The sequence below is a fragment of the Chiloscyllium plagiosum genome, chromosome 3 (assembly GCF_004010195.1).
Source record: "Chiloscyllium plagiosum isolate BGI_BamShark_2017 chromosome 3, ASM401019v2, whole genome shotgun sequence".
Classification (NCBI taxonomy): domain Eukaryota; kingdom Metazoa; phylum Chordata; class Chondrichthyes; order Orectolobiformes; family Hemiscylliidae; genus Chiloscyllium; species Chiloscyllium plagiosum.
Window position 1 is genome coordinate 10,120,029 of NC_057712.1, and position 19,955 is coordinate 10,139,983.

Below are 19,955 nucleotides of genomic sequence, written 5' to 3' on the forward strand. Positions count from 1 at the left end.
TTCATTCTAATGAATGTTGGTTATGCAGTAACATTCTAATCTTCAAATACTGATGTAATTTTGTTCCTGCCACCTACTATAAAGATTTTCAAAGGCACGTCTCCTCTTTCGATTGTCAGTATTACATAAAGTCAAAAGTCACATGAAACTCAGGTTATAGTCCAATAGGTTTAATCACAAGCTTTCAGAGCGCTGCTCCTTCATCAGGTAAAGTGACTATAACCTGATGCCATGTGACTTCTAACTTTGTCCACCACAGTCTCGCACCAGCACCTCCACATCACAGAATTTCATACATTTGTATACATTATCATCTTATTTAATGTTGGGGTTTTTAAGTTAAGAAGGTGATTGTTCCTGTCACTACTTCTCAGTTTAGTATCTCCACTAGTTGAAACTTTATTGCTGGAACAGCACAGCAGGTCAGGCAGCATCCAGGGAACAGGAGATTCGACGTTTCGGGCACAGGCCCTTCTTCAGGAATGAGCAGAGAGTGTTCAGCAGGAGAAGATAAAAGGTAGGGAGGAGGGACTTGGAGGAGGGGAGTTGGAAATGTGATAGGTGGAAAGAGGTCAAGGTGATGATGATAGGTCGGAGTAGGATGGAGGCGGAGAGGTCAACAAGAAGACTGCAGGTCAGGAAGGCGGTGCCAGGCGGGAGGGATTCGGCTGAGACAAGGGGGGGGGAGGGGGATGAAGAAACTGGTGAAGTCCAAGTTCATCCCCTGCGGTTGGAGGGTTCCCAGTCGGAAGATAAGACGCTCCTCCTCCGACCGTCGGGTTGTTGTGGTTTGGCGGTGGATGAGTCCAATGACCTGCATATCCTCGGTGGAGTGGGAGGAGGAGTTGAAATGCGCAAGTGTTGCACCTCCTGCGGTTGCAAGGGAAGGTGCCGGGAGTGGTGGTTGGGTCGGTGGGGGGTGTGGATCTGACAAGGGAGTCGCGGAGGGAGTGGTCTCTACGGACAGCTGATAGGGGAGGGGAGGGAAATATATCCTTGGTGCTGGGGTCTGTTTGGAGGTGGCGGAAGTGACGGCGGATGATGCGCTGTACATGGAGATTGGTGGGGTGGTAGGTGAGGACCAGTGGGGTTCTGTCCTGGTGGCGGTTGGAGGGGCGGGGCTCAAGGGCGGAGGAGCGGGAAGTGGAGGAGATGCGGTGGAGGGCACCGTCGACCACGTCGGGGGGGAAATTGCGGTCCTTGAAGAAGGAGGCCATCTGTGTTGTACGTATTTTGAACTGGTCCTCCTGGGAGCAGATGCGGCGGAGACGAAGGAATTGGGAGAATGGGATGGCGTTTTTACAGGGGGCAGGATGGGAGGAGGTGTAGTCCAGGTAGCTGTGGGAGTCCAGCTCCCAGGTAGCTCCCACAGCTACCTGGACTACCCGAAACGTCGAATCTCCTGTTCCCTGGATGCTGCCTGACCTGCTGTGCTGTTCCAGCAATAAAGTTTCAACTTTGATCTCCAGCATCTGCAGACCTCACTTTCTCCTCTATCTCCACTAGTCACTTATTAACCCCTCATGAGCTTACCTAAGGCTAATAATGTGTGAACAGAGCGAGTATGTTAGTTTTAATGCTCACAGTCATGTTTTGTATGTAAGGGGAGTGTGTGGCTTCTTACCTTGAAGTGTGGCTTCTAGTTACATAGTATCAGCAGCAGATGGTTTGAAAGAAAGTTATTTATTCCTGCCCACTCAACCCAAACATAATGCCATGTTTCACTCATTCACCTCAACACGTACACTCTGAGACTATACACAGATGAAGATTATAATGTTACAAATTGTAATTATCTCAATGTCTTTCAAAGCAAAGTGTCTTTTGTTTTTAGATGGTGTTGAGGCTTTAAGGTTGAAGCCAGAATCTTGTAAGCAAAGATTCACAGCAGGTTCTGAGGTTTCTTGTCAAATTTCTAGGTGGTTAATTCTCAGGTGAACTTGCAGTTAGAACAGGTTGGGAAGGCCTTCTCTTGGGATACCCTACTTACAAGACGTTGCTGTTAATTATCTTGGCTGCTTCATGGCTTGCTATTAATTCAGTGGCTTTTTTTTTAGTGGAACGCTGTTTGGAAACAGCATCTGTTGACTTTAAAAGTAGACAGCAAACATAATTGCCTATTATCTGACCTTTTTGTAAGTTCAAAGCTTTTTTTCCAAATAAAATGGGTAGTTATGTTGATTATACATCCCGTTTAACACCTCTGTGAGAGTTTGAGAAAGTGTGTGTAATTGTATTTTGAATTACTCATTCAATTTGATAATACCCTTTTGGATTTGTTTCAGGAAAGGGCATTGATTTAGCATTAGCTAGGCTGTTCCTTTTGTTTCCTTTTGAGACAGTGGAGTACTTTCAATCATAAAAATAGTCAGGTGCCCTTGGATGCATCTTTTGCAGTTTGTGAGATTCACTTTCAAAATTTCAAAGTAAGAAGAGTATTTGTTTGAAGTTCAGGATAGGCTGCATCCTGGAATATGCTCACAAAATTTGTATCGTAGTATAAAAACACTCGTGCCGAAAAATGTGTTGCTGGAAAAGCGCAGCAGTTCAGGCAGCATCCAAGGAGCAGGAGAATCGACGTTTCGGGCATAAGCCCTTCTTTCAGAAGAAGGGCTTATGCCTGAAACGTCGATTCTCCTGCTCCTTGGATGCTGCCTGACCTGCTGTGCTTTTCCAGCAACACAATTTTCAGCTCTGATCTCCAGCATCTGCAGTCCTCACTTTCTCCTAAAAACACTCGTGTTCAATATTACAGAATCATAGAATCCCTACAGTGCAGAAGCAGACCATTTGGCCTATCTAGTCCACACCAACCCAGAAGAGCATCCTACCCAGATTCACCCCCCCCCCCACCATGCTATCTGTAACCATGCATTTCCTATGGCTAATTCATCTAGCCTGCACATCCCCTGGACACTACAGACAATTTAGCATGACTAATCTGCACATCTTTGGACATGGGAGGAAATTTGAGCACCCAGAGGAAATCAACACAGACATGGAGAGAATGTGCAAACTCCACACAGACAGTCACCCTAGGCTGGAATCGAACCTGAGTCCCTATCACTGTGTTATGAAGAAGTGGGTGTACTGTACCTTTAGAAGAGTTAAAAGCTAGCAGAACTACCTGACACAGCACCAAGTGTTTTGAACAAGATATAATGTAACATTTGGTCGAACAACTCGATTAACTGGTTGCCTGAAGATGACAAAAAATTCGAATTAGGCCAATCAGTTTAAATTATGCCCCAAAAAATACCAAACTCCAAACACATTTTAATTTAGTATATTGACAACCTTAAAAGCCAATGACACAATCCAATGCTTTGGGGATATAAGACCAGGGAAGATTGAACAGTTGGGAGGAAAAGGACTAGATTGGGTTGGGATATCTGGTCGGCATGGACGGGTTGGACCAAAGGGTCTGTTTCCATGCTGTACATCTCTATGATTCTATGACATGCAGACTGCCTGGAGAATAGCTGTCTTAAAAGTACCTTTATTGATTAGTAACCTGTGAAACAGGAATTCCTAAGAAGAAGAAAAGGAGACCCAGTAAGATATAAAGAGAAGATTTGACATCTGGCTGGTTTTGAAAATTTATATTTTGGTAAATCTTAATCTGAGTTTTATCGGACGAGTATTATAGAAGGGGAAGGTAAAAGATAGGTTAGAGGGAGGAGTTGGAAATAGTTGTTAGTCAATTATTCTCTATTATACTTTAAGAAATAAAGTTGTTAATTTTTACTTTAAAAAGTTCTTGGCCTCTCGAATTTTCGCAGATTACTGCACAGGATAAATCTTTTCTGTGTTGCTGGTTTAAATTAAGCAGGAGGGTTTACCCCGTGTCATAACAGCTGTAAGGCAGCATTAAATAACCCATGGAGTTAAAAGGTTCACCAGCTCTCCTTATAACTAATCTGTCTCTTATACGTGTATCAAGAGTGTGGTGCTGGAAAAGGACAGCAGGTCAGGCAGTGTCTGAGGAGCATAAGAATTGACGTTTTAGGCAGAAGCCCTTTAGAGGTCCCATGTCCAAAATGTTGATTCTCCTGCACCTCGGATGCTGCCTGACCTGCTGTCCTTCTCCAGCACCACACTCTCGTCTCCGATCTCCAGCATCTACAGTCCTCACTTTTTTTCATATACATGTATGCTTCCTGGGTAGTATTTCCCACTGACTTTAATCATTCCAATTTCATTGTTAGCTCAGAGGAATGCAACCATGAATTGACCATCCCAATTCCGTATTCCTCTCTTAATTTTAAACTAAGAGGTACTAGCTGTTTCATCGATCACTCAGTTCCATTAGGAAGCATATGTCTGGCTTTTAAGGTATCTTCTTAAAAGGTTGAAGATCTTTGCTTATCTCTTGTTGTATGTTGTAAATGTTAGATAATGACCAGGCTATCAAATTCTGTTTTCTTACTGTTAAGTACAGGCAGGAATGAACGTGCAAAGAAAAAACAATTAATACTTCCCATCCACACTTCCCTGATGTTTAGTGAAAGTACATTGACACCAAGTTGGAATCTTTTCAGAAGGCATGACAAGATTTTGTTTTGTTACTTGGGGGATAAGTCACGTTTGTTTTTCGTTTGGATTACTGAAATTCATGAATATTCATGTAAAATAATGATGTTAGAAAAAAAATCTCATTTTCTGGTGTAATTTCCCTGAATCTATTTTATATACTCTATTTCTTCTTATTGAATTTTACACATCACTTGAAATTAACATTTCATGCATTCATCCTGCACACAGAGAAACTTTATTGTAAAAGACAGTATGATCTTCATTGCTTACAAAGTTCCCAGATCATCCCAACCTATTTGTTCATTTTGCAATAAATCTTATTGGACCCTTTTGCTCAATATCCCAAGTTAACTAGACTTCTTACTGTTTCCCAGTGTGTCCTCTTAAAATCCTTTCTTCCTTAATAGGACATGAATCACTTTGACTGGGCTTTCTCAAAGATTAGATTTGATTATACCCTTAAACTTGAGTCAACTTTTCCTCCTTGGGAATTTGGAAAAGATTCCTTCTCTCATGGATACTTTTTCCCAGCCCAAATGTTTCCAAAGGTGCCCATTTAAACAGTTTCTACTAAGGTGGAGAAAGTAGCCAATAAACTTGTTCTAAAACATGAGAAGGAGTAATAAAATTTGATACACAGATTAAAAAAGAGAGGTGAGTCCAAAAAGTAAAAATGAAAATACATAGAGAAGTCAGTCCATGACCTGCCTGTGACAATAGATTGCTGAAAAATTGCACCCAGTAAAGTGGGTGATTCTAGTAACGCTGACTTTGACAGATGAGTAGTTGTTTGGAACGTCATGGATTTGGAGTTAGCTGAAAGGAGATAGTCCAGTTTCACTCAACAGTGACTTTGCTGATGACTTGTTTTGTTCAAATTGTCAGAAAAGTCAAACTCCAATGTTTGTTTGCTCTCCATATGTTAAGACTGTACAGCATCTATAATGCAATAGTTGCATTCTTGTGCAACTGTGTTATAGAAAAATTACACTTTAGAAACAGTGCTTAAAGTGTTTACACACATTTTAAAAGTTTGCACTTTAGAAACAGAGTCCCTAATTCATCAATTGCATTATAGCAAATTTGCATGAACAAAATGGCCATTATAGCAGAATGACCTGTATGTCTATGAAGATTTTTTTAATGAATCAAGTATATTTCTGAAAAAAGAAAGAATGTGGTTTATCCCGAGCAGCTCCATGGTGCAGGACTCTGTGCACTACGGGCTGTTCCCCGGGATGAATCCTGTGACAAATATAGACTGGAAAAGCTCAGCAGGCCTGGTAGCATCTGTGTAGAGAAATCAGAGTTAATATTTCGGGTGAGTGACCCTTCCTCAGAACCCTGAGGCAAACATCAACTGTGCCTGGAGGACCGTCAACCTGATGAAAGATCCTGTTTGATCTACCCAAAGCTTGTTGGTCTTCCAGAACAAGCAGCTGACCCTGACCAAGTGTTACAGACTGGCACATTCCAAGGTCCAGAACTACATGCTGAGAGATGCACTAAAGCTTAGGGCAGCTGCCGTCAAGGCGCAGTGGGGAAAGACCGCTGTCTGAGGTCTCTCTCTCATAGTCCAAAGGGAGTCCATTCAGTTATCAATGTCTCAAGTATATGTAAATAGTATCTTACATGAGTAAGTACTAACTGTCTGGAAGGTGAAACTCCATTTGCTCTGCATGCTGTAATGACTATGCATGTATATAACAATGTGTTATGAATAAAAGATATTTTTGAAATATCAAAAAAAAGCTTTGTTTTTTATTAATCAGCATGATGGAATTTCTTTTTACTTGTATATACACTGCAGGGGTGTGCAGTGGAAATTCACAGAGGAACTGGAACCACAAAGTTTCATACAAGCATGCCAACTCTCTAGCACACTATCACACAGAGCCAGGTTGCAATTGATTTTTAACCCTCTTTCTTGTGTGTTCCTGGAAAGATAAAATAACAGAGACATGTCCCCATGTGCACACTCGTACTGAGGCACAGCAGTGGTGACAACTACAGTTTCTCTCGAGTGGGGAATACTGTTGCTGATGTGATGGCCTTGTGGACACTCAAATCTCCAAAGATACATCAAGAAGTGGATACCATTCATTGAATGCATAGTGGTGGGGCTGAATCCCCACTGACGTGCTTGAGAACAGACTCAAATGTGCATGTGAACAATTAATTATTAGATCACAGGTCGTTACACACCTCTGGTTCAGCAATAGTGTTTCAAAAGTTATTCAAACCCCAAGAAAAATGTGATGCAAATTTGATTTGATTGTACTTTAAAAAAAGCCTTCTTGTGACTCCACAATATCTCCATGCTGCTTTCTTGTTGAACAAAGCAATGATTCATCATTTTCTGATGGTTTCTTTTTTTCTCTCTCTCTCTCTCTCTCTCTTTCTCTCTCCTTTCTCTCTCTCTCCTCTCTCCGCCATTTACAGTCAATGACATTTCATTGCTGGGTCATAAAGATGTACAGCACAGAAATAGACCCTTCAGCTCAATCCCATTCTTGTTGACCAGATATCCTAAACTAATCTAGTCCCATTTGGCCCATATCCCTCTAAACCCTTCCTATTCATATAGCCATTCCAGTGCCTTTTCAATGTTGTAATTGTATCAGCCTCCCCCACTTCACCTGGCAGCTCGTTCCATACACCCACCACTCTCTGCATGAAAAAATTGCCCCTTAGGTCCCTTTTAAATTTTTCATCTTATTAATTCTTCTAACTGTGTTTCTCTCTCCATTGATGCTGACAGACCTGCTGAGTATTTCCAGGATTTGCTGAGTTTCTTTTCAGATTTCCAGTTTCCACTATAATTTCAGTAGCATTTTGAATCACATGGATTTTATGAACATTACTCTTCTTGCATAATTTGGAAGATGATCCAAGTTGTCATTCCCTTGCAGACTGGTACTATAAGTTGTGCAAATGAAAATGGTTTACGGTGAAAAAAATGCAATATAATTATTTGGAATGATGAATTTCTTGGGTATTAATAAATCCTTTTGTATCTCTTTTAATGGACCGGTTGTATTGCCTCTTCTATGTTCAGTTGGCAGGACTCGGATGTTCCATGGCCTATTGATCTGAATGTTTAAAGTGAGACAACATTTGATTCACCAGAGTGATAGTTGTTTTCCTTACACAGATAGTTTTCTTAATTGCTTCTATTATTACACTCTTAGCTGTTTGCACACCCTTAGCTGATTACAATTACTTTGCTGTGAGCTTAAATGGGATGTTAACATTTTCTCCAAAGGAGAGTTGGTCTATACTTTCATTGGTTCTCTGGTTACTAATTAGCTGCCTGATTAGCAGCATTGTTGTCAGCAACTCCAAAATGAAGGTGCTGGAATTGAACCTAAAGCAAAGTCATCATGTAACTTGCTGGCTCTACCACTACCACTAACTGCAGTAGTGCTTATTTTTCCCCAGCACCCATGTTGTGTGTGTGCACTATCTTTCCTTTATTTTTAGCTCTCAGAGTGAACCGAACCTCTGACACTCCTGTTTTATTTCTTATTTTATTTTATTTTTTTATTTTTGTTTTTTTTTTCTTTTCCTCATACTACTGCCTAACTATGGTAGTGCTTATTTTTACTATCTTACCTTTAAATTTTCTCCCTGTTCACTCTTGTTAATGGTATTTTAATTGTCTGATTAAAGTAAAGGATGTAGAGCTGGACTAATTATTTGCCTGATTAGCAGCATTGTTGTCAGCAACTCCAAAATGAAGGTGCTGGAATTGAACCTAAAGCAAAATCATCATATAACTTGCTGGCTCTTTTCGAAAATTGTCCTCACGAGTCCACCATGTTACCCACTGCAGGACATGATGGCTTTCAAGCTGTGTTGCAAGTTGTTAAAATTGTGTCTCCATTAAGATTTCTCTAAGCAAGCAGTTATAATACTCAATAATAGAGGAAAGACAAGTGAAGTTACGCTTGGCACAGGTAAATGTTTTCAATGGGAGTTTTTAATATGGTCCAGTTTTCAAATGAACCATGTGAGGGAGTAGTGGGCACCGCAGGGAGTGGAGTGTTCCCCCTCCAATTCTATTTTGATTTAATCCCTGCCCTCCCCTTTACGTTTTTGATCACGCAGCATTGCCCTTTGGTGAGACGGGCACTGCTTGTCTCTGGCCACTTGAGTGTTCCTTTTCTTCCTGGTGGTCGAATATAAATAAAGATTTCCGCACTTTTTGTTCTTTGCTGTGTCCTACATCTGCACGCACATGACATGGGTGCTGGGCAACAATAAGCACTACCACTGTCAGGTGGCAATGTGGGGGGGAGGGGTTAAAGAAAGGAAAAAAAGGAGAAAAAGCAAAAAAGGAATGTATGAAGTTCTGTTCACTCTGAGACTGACGCTGAGGGAGCTGGATCAGTGGTGAAGGACTCTCCATTTTACGTGAGGGAGGGGACTGAAAAAATAAGAAAACAAATCAAATGAACCATATTGTATTAGGCAAGATTAGATTAGATTAGATTAGATTAGATTAGATTAGATTTCTTACAGTGTGGAAACAGGCCCTTCGGCCCAACAAGTCCACACCGCCCCGCCGAAGCGCAACACACCCATACCCCTACATTTACCCCTTACCTAACACTACGGGCAATTTAGCATGGCCAATTCACGTGACCTGCACATATTTGTGACAGTGGGAGGAAACCGGAGCACCCGGAGGAAACCCACGCAGACACGGGGAGAACGTGCAAACTCCACACAGTCAGTCGCCTGAGTCGAGAATTGAACCTGGGTCTCTGGCGCTGTGAGGCAGCAGTGCTAACCACTGTGCCACCGTGCCGCCCACATTGTGTGGTACATGGACATACAGACCAGGAATATACTTGGTTCAATGGTTCATTTCAGTTGAGGTGAACAACCCTTTATGTAAGGCACTGATGTTAGTGATTATACTTCCCTTGTACCCCCTGTTTTTTTTCTCTCTCAACTAATGTGTAATCGTAAACATTTATTCGATTCTCCATCATAAGCTTCACAATCTTTCCTTTATTGTTTTTTCTCAGTGTCAGCATGTTAGACACTTCTGTTTTCTTTTAAAGGTTCCCCACCCTACCGCCTAACTGCGGTAGTGCTTATTTTTCCCCAGTACCCATGTTGTGTGTGTGCACTATCTTTCCTTTATTTTTAGTCTCAGAGTGAACTGAACCTCTGACACTCCTGTTTTATTTCTTATTTTATTATTTTTCTTTTTTCTTTTTGTTTATTTTTTTATTTTCCTCATACTACTGCCTAACTATGGTAGTGCGTATTTTTACTATCTTACCTTTAAATTGTCTCCCTGTTCACTCTTGTTAATGGTATTTTAATTGTCTGATTAAAGTAAAGGATGTAGAGCTGGACAGCATTGATTTATCATCTTGACCATTTTTAAAGGGAGATGTCTGGGATACTGGGTGTTGATTCAGAAGATGTCAGGTTTTTGCAATGTTGTCTTCTATGAGTAAATCTTGTATGTATGTATTAATTAATTATATTAGTGTCTGGTTTCCTACCTCAACATTAGAGGTTTGACCTGGTAACAGAAGATCATTGCCTATAAGTGAAAATTGGAAACTAAGATTTATTTTCAGACGGTAGATTGTAAACTGAGCAAATTTTGTGAAGAATTGCTGAAATCAAGTTCAAGTTGTGATTGTCCATTGAGGTTCCCTAATGAATGCTGGGGAAGTAGAGTGGAGATGTAGGCACAGGTTGCATCTTTACCAAAGAGAAAAAGATGTGGTTTTACCATCACCACTTCCTCAGAAGAAGAAAATCAGAAATAATGTGTTTGCAGGTTGGACACTGAAGAAGGTTTGGAGCTTTTATTAAGTGTCATAAATGAAACTGAAACAAAAGATGCTTTATTAGATGCAAGCAAGGCATGGTCAGATTTTGGTAGATTTGAAAGTTTGACTGTCACTCCAGAGAGGAATTTATCATGGACTTTAACAGACTACCTGCAGAAATCTAACTTAAAAATTCCCTTTTCAGCGCTTGCATTTAAACTACTGGATTGTGCTCATTACCAGGGGACATCCTTGTTAGTTTCTTTTCCTCTGCTCACTAATATGCTTAAATTCAGCAGGTTGCCACGTCTATTATATGAACAGGCTCCTGTTCTTAAGTGGTGTTCAGTTCTCAGAGTAAAAGGCTTGGCTTTTGGATCATACCTCTGGTACTTGTTTGAAACAAAACATATCCTGGGAAACAGTCATTTCCGAAAGACTTAACAATGCAAATTCTGAGATTTGAGGAAGGATAGTGGACTCCATGATCACAGGTTTTTCCAAGATCATTCAGATATGAGCACAGCTAACAGAAGAGCAAGCAAGAAAGGGAGGAGGATGATGAAAGTACCTTTAGTAGACCAAGAAACCACAACAGGTGATGGATTTGGAGTAGCAACAATTGATAAATGAACCTTAATGAATGTCTAGAAAATAGTGAGATGAATGATTAAAATGAAAGATTTCAAAGGAACCCAAGAGGCAACTTTTTCGTGCAGAGGGTGGTGTGTGTATGGAATGAGCTGCCAGAGGAAGTGTTGGAGACTGGTATAATTACAACAGTTAAAAGGAATCTGGTTGGGTAGATGAATAGGAAGGGTTCAGAGGAATATAGACCAAATGCAGACAAATGGGACTAGATTAATTTAGGATATCTGATACTTCAGGTGTGACTCAAGATAATATGTTTTGTACTGCCCCAAAACAGATTGGCAGAGTCTTTGAATTCAGAGTTTGAAGATAATGATAAAAATTTGCATTAACTTATAAATTATGAATTAATTCAATTGATCCATGTTAGACAGTGGTGACAACCAGGAGCATAATAAAACTGATTAAATTGGTAAGATTCACTCTATCAAAATATGGTCAGGGAGTAGGAAAATTCTTCTAGACTTAAATTCGGGGATAATATCACATTGGCATCACTGAAAAGAAGTGTTGATCTCATAACTGGAGTGATCTATTTGCTCATACTGATGTATTTCCCATGTGATATCCTTGCTGCTGAGCAAGTCATCCACGAAAAAGGCACACTGGAACTGACGTAAAACATCCATTATTTTTGAAAGTCTGTGGTTTGCAGTTTACAAGGACAATTATTGCATTGACTAAACAAAACCTGACATTTCTAATCAAAATAGTGAAGTAATAATCACGTCGCTTGATATAAATCTGAGAGAACCAAATAATCCTAAAGCTCCATTGGTAAACGGGATGAGAAAATTGTATAAGATTTAAAATCCTACCAAAGGTGCAGGTGTTGCGGCTGATGAATATTGTGGAAATTTTATGGAAATTAAACGAATCTATTTCTAAATTGAATGATGCATTAAAGATGATGCATTTAGCAGTTAGGTTGGTATTGCAGGAAGTGAGCAGATTCAGCAATGCTCTACTATTATTGCAAAATGAAACACTCTGGTACCTTTTGATGTGTATTAATGATTTTCTGTAGAAGATTTGGTGGAATTGGAGGAATTTGTTGTAAGATTAAAGTGGAATTCAAGATTGGAAGGCAAGTTTCAGCAGCCTTTAAATGTGTAGACTTAGACACCAAACAGAACATGTCATGAGCAACCACAGGTCAAAACTTTTAATCTAGAACATATTACTTGTGTTCTGAAACATCATGATAAGTTGTCATAGAAAGATGGCTTGTCTCTAAATCAAAAGCAAGCAGTTAAGAAGCTTGATTGGACAGCTGAATTGGTGATGTATTCAGGTAAGACCCGACATTAGTTCTGATGTACTAGAGATAATGTGGGGAATCACATTACAATTGAAAATGTTTTCAGATCAAGAGAAACATTTTGGAGATTACACACTGAAAAATACATATGCAAGTTTCCAGTCCTGATGATCCAAAAGACATGAAATTAGTTCCGTTTTAATTACAGTTGCTATGCCAATCTTTTTTCAAATGGGTGTTTGAATACAGTTGGACTTGTCATAGAACATAGAGCAGTACAGGCCCTTCGACCCTCGATGTTGTGCCGACCTGTGAAACCAATTTGAAGCCCATCTAACCTACAGGGGTATTCCATTATCATCCATATATTTATCCAGTGACCATTTAAATGCCCTTAAAGTTGACGATATTTGAGGGGTGGAAATAGAAAATGCCGTTCCTTTATCTGAGAATCCAAGAAAATAAAAGGTTGGTTAAAAGTAACTGACCTGCATAAACTTTAGCTCGTGTAGCAGTAATAAATGTGGGGTTTACTTGTAAAATAATTCTTTAGTTTGTCCTTTGTGTTTTAAATGGACAATCATTCCCCATGGGATAATGTACTTTGGATTAAAGATATGACTGAGGGACGGTAAGCCTGCCCTTGCAGGTATGAAAGAGGAAGAAATCAATTATGATCAATTGGACTGATGTAAGTCAACAGCTGTCAGTTACTTTACCAAAGAGAATGCTTCCCCAAAGAGACTATAGCAGATCCTAGAAAAGGGATGTCTTATTTTATAATGCAGTTCAGGAAAGTGGAAATTGATTTCTTTTCTCTCCCATTTGTTTTAAAACATTACTCCACCATCTGCTGTCTGAAATTTGCAGTCTAGCAAGTGATATTTATACTACACAATTACCAGGCTTTGACCATCTCCAACACAAGAAAATCTAACCATTTCCCCTTGACATTCAATGCCATTGCCAGCACTAAATCCCCATAATCATCTTGAGGGCCATCATTGACCAGGATCTCAACTGCATCAGCCAAGTAAATATTGTGGCAACAAAAGTAGGTCAGAAAGTTTGCAGTAAGTAAGTCAGTCCCTTCCGCTACCCCCAACCCCACCACTATCATTGCTGATGAAGGGCTTATGCCCAAAACTGACCTGCTGTGCCTTTCCATGGCCACAGTTTTCGACTCTGATATCCAGCATCTACAGTCCTCGCTTTCCCCTGACTCCCCAAAGCTTGTCCACTATCTGCAAGATACAATACAGGAGTGTGATGAAATGCACACAACTTGCTGGGTATCGGCGTCTCCAAAAAGCTCAAAGCTTGATACCATCATGTTTGGTTGGTTGGGACTTTAAATATTAATTTGCTTGCAGCAGTGTGTGCCATCTACAGGATTCACTACAGCAACTCAGCAAGACTACTTCAACAATGCCTTCCGAACCTAAGACTTCTACCACCGAGAAGAATGTGGGTAATAGATATGTAGTAGCACCACCACCTGGAAGTCCCATTCCAATTCGCACGTTATCCTGACATGAAACTCTATCACCGTTTCTTCACTGTCCTGGAGTCCAAATCCTGGAACTCCCTGGATTGAGGCTGTGTTCACACCAGATGGACTGTAGTGGTTCAAGAAGGCACCACCTCCTTCTCTGGGCCAGTTAGGGATGTGCAACAGATCATCACACTGCACAAACGAATAAAACAAAAAAAAGCTTTATTTTTTTCTGCCAAAACGTACTACTCCACATTCATCTCTGTTGAATTTCACTTGCTCATTCTGTAAGTTTATTGACATCCTTTTATTATTTGTTGCAATCCTCCTCAGTATTTTGTATCATCCACAAATTTAGTAATGGTGATTTCACTTTCATTAATAACATTTCTGAACAGCCCTGGATTCCTTGTTTTGGTACCCTGAATCCTTTACTCTCAATTTATGCTTTTGGTCATGAAACCAAATAATGTTAGTTTGCCACTTGTCCCCGAACTCTACATTATCTGACTTTTATTCATTAGTTCGTTATGAGATGCTTCATTGAGTGGCTTTTGAAAATCCATATATAATACATCTGCCATCTTACCATTCTCTTAACACTGTCTTCTGTTCTGCCTGAAGAATGATCCTTGGCTTGTTGCCTGCTTGGGTTTTAACTAAGCTGCTTTCTTGGCAGTTTTAGTGGGTGATGATTCCCTTCCAGACTCGGGTCCAAAGGTTCTGTCCTGACTTCAGCCAGAAAGGAGAAAGTGAGGGCTGCAGATGCTGGAGGTCAGAGCTGGAAAATGTGTTGCTGGAAAAGCGCAGCAGGTCAGGCAGCATCCAAGGAGCAGGAGAATCGACGTTTCGGGCATAAGCCGGTTCCTGCAGAAGGGCTTATGCCCGAAATGTCGATTCTCCTGTTCCTTAGATGCTGCATGACCTGCTGTGCTTTTCCAGCAACACATTTTTCAGCTAGAAAGGGAGTCAAACCCACACTGTTGACATTAGCCTGAATCACCTGCCAGCTATTTAGCTAACTGATTCACCACTGCCTCTGTTTTCACCTGAAAAGCATTTCAACAAAGTTTATCAAGTAAGATTTTCTCTTTTGAAATCTGATGACCATATATACTCGTGTACAAGTCAAATTTTTTAGACTACGTTTTAAAGTTAAATTTATGGGTTGACTGTTACATGGATACTACTTTTAAGTAGCTGAAATTCATGACTGTCAAAATTCATACTGTATCATTAGAAGCCCAATTGTTCTCTAAATGAATATAAAGAAAAAGGCACAATGGCTTATAGTAATTACCGGATAAAGAAAATAGAAACAAAAATGAGTTTGTAATTATTCCGTCCGCCTTTTCTTGTTATTCTCTCCTTTTTAAAAAAAACTTAATTTGGAGCAGCAATGACATCATCGGTGCAGCTGAGGGCTAGACCGGAGTTCCGGACCAGAGTGGGACGGCAGGCAGACCGGAGTCCCGGACCGGAGTGGGACAGCCAGCAGACCGGAGTCCCAGACCGGAGTGGGACGGCAGGCAGACCGGAGTTCCGGACCGGAGTGGGACAGCAGGCAGATCGGAGTCCCAGACCGGAGTGGGATGGTTGTATGAAAAGTGAATACTAATTATACTAATTGTAGTGCTCGCTCAATAATGAACTTAAGAAATCCAAAGCCTAACGTCGGTGTGAATTATGTGAAGAACTAGGGTCGATTTTTACATGAGATATATGGAAAGTTCTAGATTTTTTGGCCAACTTTTACGAGATTGACTTTTACTCGAGTATGTACGGTATTTCCATTGACTGCATTCTAGGGATGCCTGGCAGGGATGCATTCTAGGGAGTCTCTGGAGTAGCATAGAAGGCCCGGTAGTAACTGCTTGGTTTCTGCATTATCCTCAACATGTGCAGACTCCAAAAAATTGCTGTCAGTATAGTAATGACGGGAAATACTGATAGTTCTTGCCACTGCTACCACCCCAAAATCCATGCCATCATTTTCTCCGACTGTCAGAAATTTGTATATGGGCATTGGGTGTACGTTATTGGCTACTCCATCCCCTTGCTTTGTAAATGATAAAACTAACAAGCCATGTGCAGGGATCCTCTCCCTTTCAGCCTCCCGAGATATTTAGTAATCTTCACAATACACTGCAGGCTGTGTTATGCTGCCATTTTCATCAGTGCCACTGATAAAACAGTTTATGATTTACAAGATTGGGGTAAACGTCACAACTTAGCCACATTTCTTGCTGTCCAGTCATACTTTGGGAAGAACTTTAAATATCCATGCACCTATCTTTGCAACTTTTGTTTTGTCAGTTTACCTCTATCTATCTATTTGCAACTATCTTTGGCGCTTGCTATATCTTTCCCAATATCTCAGTGCACAAATCCATCTTCCTCTCTCTCCCTGTCTTCCTCGACCATTCTCTTTATTAGTCCTTCCAAATACTAAATATATCAAGATCCAAAATTTCTTAAATTATTGCAAACACTGAATAGTGAAAATAATATTTCCAGTCATGTTTGCTTCCAGAATTGGAATGTATTCTGTGTGTGAGGGGTTTAAGGTCAAATCGAAGACAGCAATCCTGCCAGAGGACAGTGTTCAGAACAGATGATTGTAGTGATAGGACCTTGAGCTGAATGCAATAATTTCCTCTGCCTGTCAGAAAATCAATTATTTACTGTAGGGATACGGTATTGCAATCCCTGTAGAAGCGTATAACTTTTGAAAAGAAATTCAAACTTCCAGTTCATAACTGAAAGGATAACACATCATGATTTCATGTTTAAGATGTTTACTCCAACAGCAGACTGAAAGCATGATTGAGCAAACACTGTATTCGTCAGCCATTTCTACTTCAAACCACAAAGCAGGTTACCCTTATTTATTTGCTCCATATTTGTTTGCTCGAACAAAGAAAAACCACAAGTATTTCATGGGTATTCTTGGCATTGTCCTTAACTTTCAGTTAACTTTTAATTCAGTTTCCCAAAAATCAAGGGTATGCAGGGTTAGAGAGAGCCAGTTGTATGTATGCATAAGTCATGGAAGGTGGGAGAACGGATGGATATAGCTCTTTAACAAAATAAAACCTACGGTATTCCAGGCTTCATTAATAGAACCACAGAGGACAAGAGCAGAGAGGCTACACTGAATATATGTAAGACACTGTTTAGATCTCAACTGGAGTATTCTGTATGGTTCTGGGAATTGTGTTATCAGAAGGATGTAACTGCAATAGAGACAGTGCAGAAGAGATTTGCATAAATTATTCTAGGGATGTGAAACCTTAGTTACCAGGATAGAATCGAGAAACAGGTTGGTGAAAGTGAGGAATGCAGATGCTGGAGATCAGAGTCAAGATTAGTGTGGTGCTGGAGAAGCACAGCAGGTCAGGCAGCATCCGAGGAGCAGGAAAATTGACGTTTCGGGCAGGAGCTCTTCATCAGGAATCAGCCCTTCCTGATGAAGGGCTACTGCCTGATACGTCGATTCTCCTGCTCCTCAGATGCTGCCTGACCTGCTGTGCTTTCCCAGCACCACACTAATCTTGATCCTGGAAAAACAGGTTGCTCTGTTTTAATGGGAGACGGTGAGGACTGCAGATGCTGGAGATCAGGGCCAAACAGTGTAGTGCTGGAAAAACACAGCTGGTCAGGCAGCATTCAAGGAGCAGGATAGTCAATGTTTCAGACATAAGCCCTTCATCAGGAATTGATTCATGATAAAGGACGATGAAGAGCTTATGCCTAAAACGTTGACTGTCCTGCTCCTAGGATGCTGCCTGATCGGTTGTGCTTTTCCCGCACTACACTCTTCGATTCCATTCTGTTAGGATGCGTGTCTCATCAACACAGGTTTGCTGTAATGCAATTGATGAAGCACACAGCGCAAACTTTTAAAACATGTTGGCTCTAATGCAGTTACAGTGCCAACACTTTAAGCACAATTTTTCTATCACGCAAGGTTGCACAAGAATGTAACCATTACGTTAAAGAAGAACTGACTGTATTGGGAATTTTCTTGGAACAGAGACAGCTGAGGAGATATTTGATGGAAGTATTCTAAACCATGTAAAGTCTAGGCAGAATAAACTGTTTCCATTCAAAAAAAATTGAGTACCAGAGGACACATTTTAAAGCAGAACAAATAAATGCAAGATAAGAAAAAAATCTTGTCATACACAAGTAGTTAGAGCCTGGAATACACTGCCTAGCTATGTGGTGAAGACAGGTTCAATTGAGACATTCAGGAAGTTATTAAATAGTTATTTCTATTTATGCTGGAGTTTAGCACTAAGAGCCAGTGTAGACATAGTGCATAAATGGTCTCCTTCTACACTCTAACAGCTCCATCATTTTGTGATTGTTTCAGTATCCACCCTGTCAAGTTCCCACTACATCTTGTACGCAAGATTACTACTCAATTTTAAAAGTTATCCCTGTGCTCAAACAATCCATTCACATTTACTTCAACTCAATGTTTGGACTCTCAAGTCGTTGTTGCTAAATTAATCATTATAATTTAGCATCACATGTTGTTTATCTTTATTTCATTGTGTTTTTGATATGGAAGTGTCATTGCTGACTTTGTGAAAACTATTTTGACATATGACATATCTGAATGGATCGATTATATTAGTCCAATGGTTTGTAAGGATCAATAATATGAGCCAATTATATATGCCAAAAACATTTTATTGTAGAGATTTCAGCAGTTTTTGTTTCAAAATAACTCTTACAATTTTGTTTCATGTGTACAAACTAAAGTCTTGTTTTCTGCAATTTTCCATTGATACCATTGACAGCTGATTAGTGGCAAATCAATTGAATAATTTATTGAGGAAATGGACAAATTTCTAAGGGAGTGAGTCAGACATAGGTTAGTGTCGGAGAGATACAAAATATGGCCCATACAAGTTATGGATGAGAACTGCAATAATGAGGCTCAATGAATGGACTTTATAGTAAAATCTAATTGCTATGTTCAATTTTTGAAAGCTATTATAACAATGCACAAAGTTGAAAGTGATAACTTTGCTGCAATTTCCATTACTTATATCAATTATTATTTTAAACAGGCATGTTTGTCAGTTGTTTCAATTTAGCACAATGGTATTAAATAGAATTTTGATTTGCCTATCTCCTATTTGATAGAAGTTATAAGCGGAAGGTGCATTTATAAGTATGCAGCATAGCAAGGGATTGATATTGCCACGAAATAAAAGATAGGGTCTTTCTGGAGAGACACAGCTCATCAATATGTGACATTTTAGTTAGACAAAAAGATGGCTCGTTCTGTTTTGGAGAGGATGCATTATTTTCCGATGATATAAGGCAGCTGAAACCACACTATTTTAAACTCCTATGGAACACTTAAGACAGCTGCATTACTTTTATTGATTTTCTCATCTGGCAAGATGGTCCTTGAATGAAACCAATGTGGTATGAGTGATATTCCAAGAAAAGCCTGAGGCACTTCACATTAGGAAACGCGCATAATTCAGGCAAGATGTCAAATTATTCCTGCAAATCATGGAACATATGTGATGGTAATGCACATTTTATTTTGAAGAATGTGGAGTGTATCTCATATTCTTGAATTTGGCAGGACATTTTCTTTGCACATGTAAGGAGGAGTAACAAGATTGAATAACGCATAATCTGCATCTTGAATGAGCTATAGATTATGCAATACTGTAAACTAGTTTCTCATGATATATTGCAATATATATTCATCTGATGCTTTGAACATCACACCCACTCCAGGTACTGGCTCCGCCCCCACTCCCAGCTCCACACCCACACCGGATCCCAGCTCCCAGCCCTGCTGAATTTTCACCATCCCTCCAGACCTCCCACTCACTGAGGACGAACAATCAGTCCTCAGCAAAGGACTCACCTTCATCCCCCTCCGTCCACGCATCAATGAATTTAATACAGGCCGGGACATCGAACACTTCTTCCGTCGCCTCCGCCTCCGAGCTTACTTTCACAATCAGGACTCCCGCCCACCTTCCGAGGACCCCTTCGCCCACATCCAACACACTGTATCCACCTGGACACCCCGCGCTGGCCTATTACCTGCCCTCGACCTCTTCATTTCCAACTGCCGCCGGGACATTAACCGCCTCAACCTGTCGACCCCCCTCCCCCACTCCAACCTCTCACCCTCACAACGCGCAGCCCTCCAATCCCTCTGCCCCAA

General features: G+C 40.5%; 1 protein-coding gene across 9 annotated transcripts in view; it reads left to right on the forward strand.

Moving 5' to 3' along the window:
• LOC122540743 (kelch-like protein 29) overlaps window positions 1–19,955 on the forward strand; it is a 389,851-nt gene that overhangs the window by 207,583 nt on the left and 162,313 nt on the right. The window contains exon 1 of one of the 9 annotated variants that reach the window (XM_043676976.1): window positions 15,199–15,351. The exons of the other annotated variants lie outside the window; for them this stretch is intronic. The gene's annotated coding sequence lies outside the window, so the exon portion shown is untranslated. Of the gene's footprint in view, window positions 1–15,198; window positions 15,352–19,955 lie in introns of those variants that run through there. 9 annotated transcript variants of the gene reach the window in all.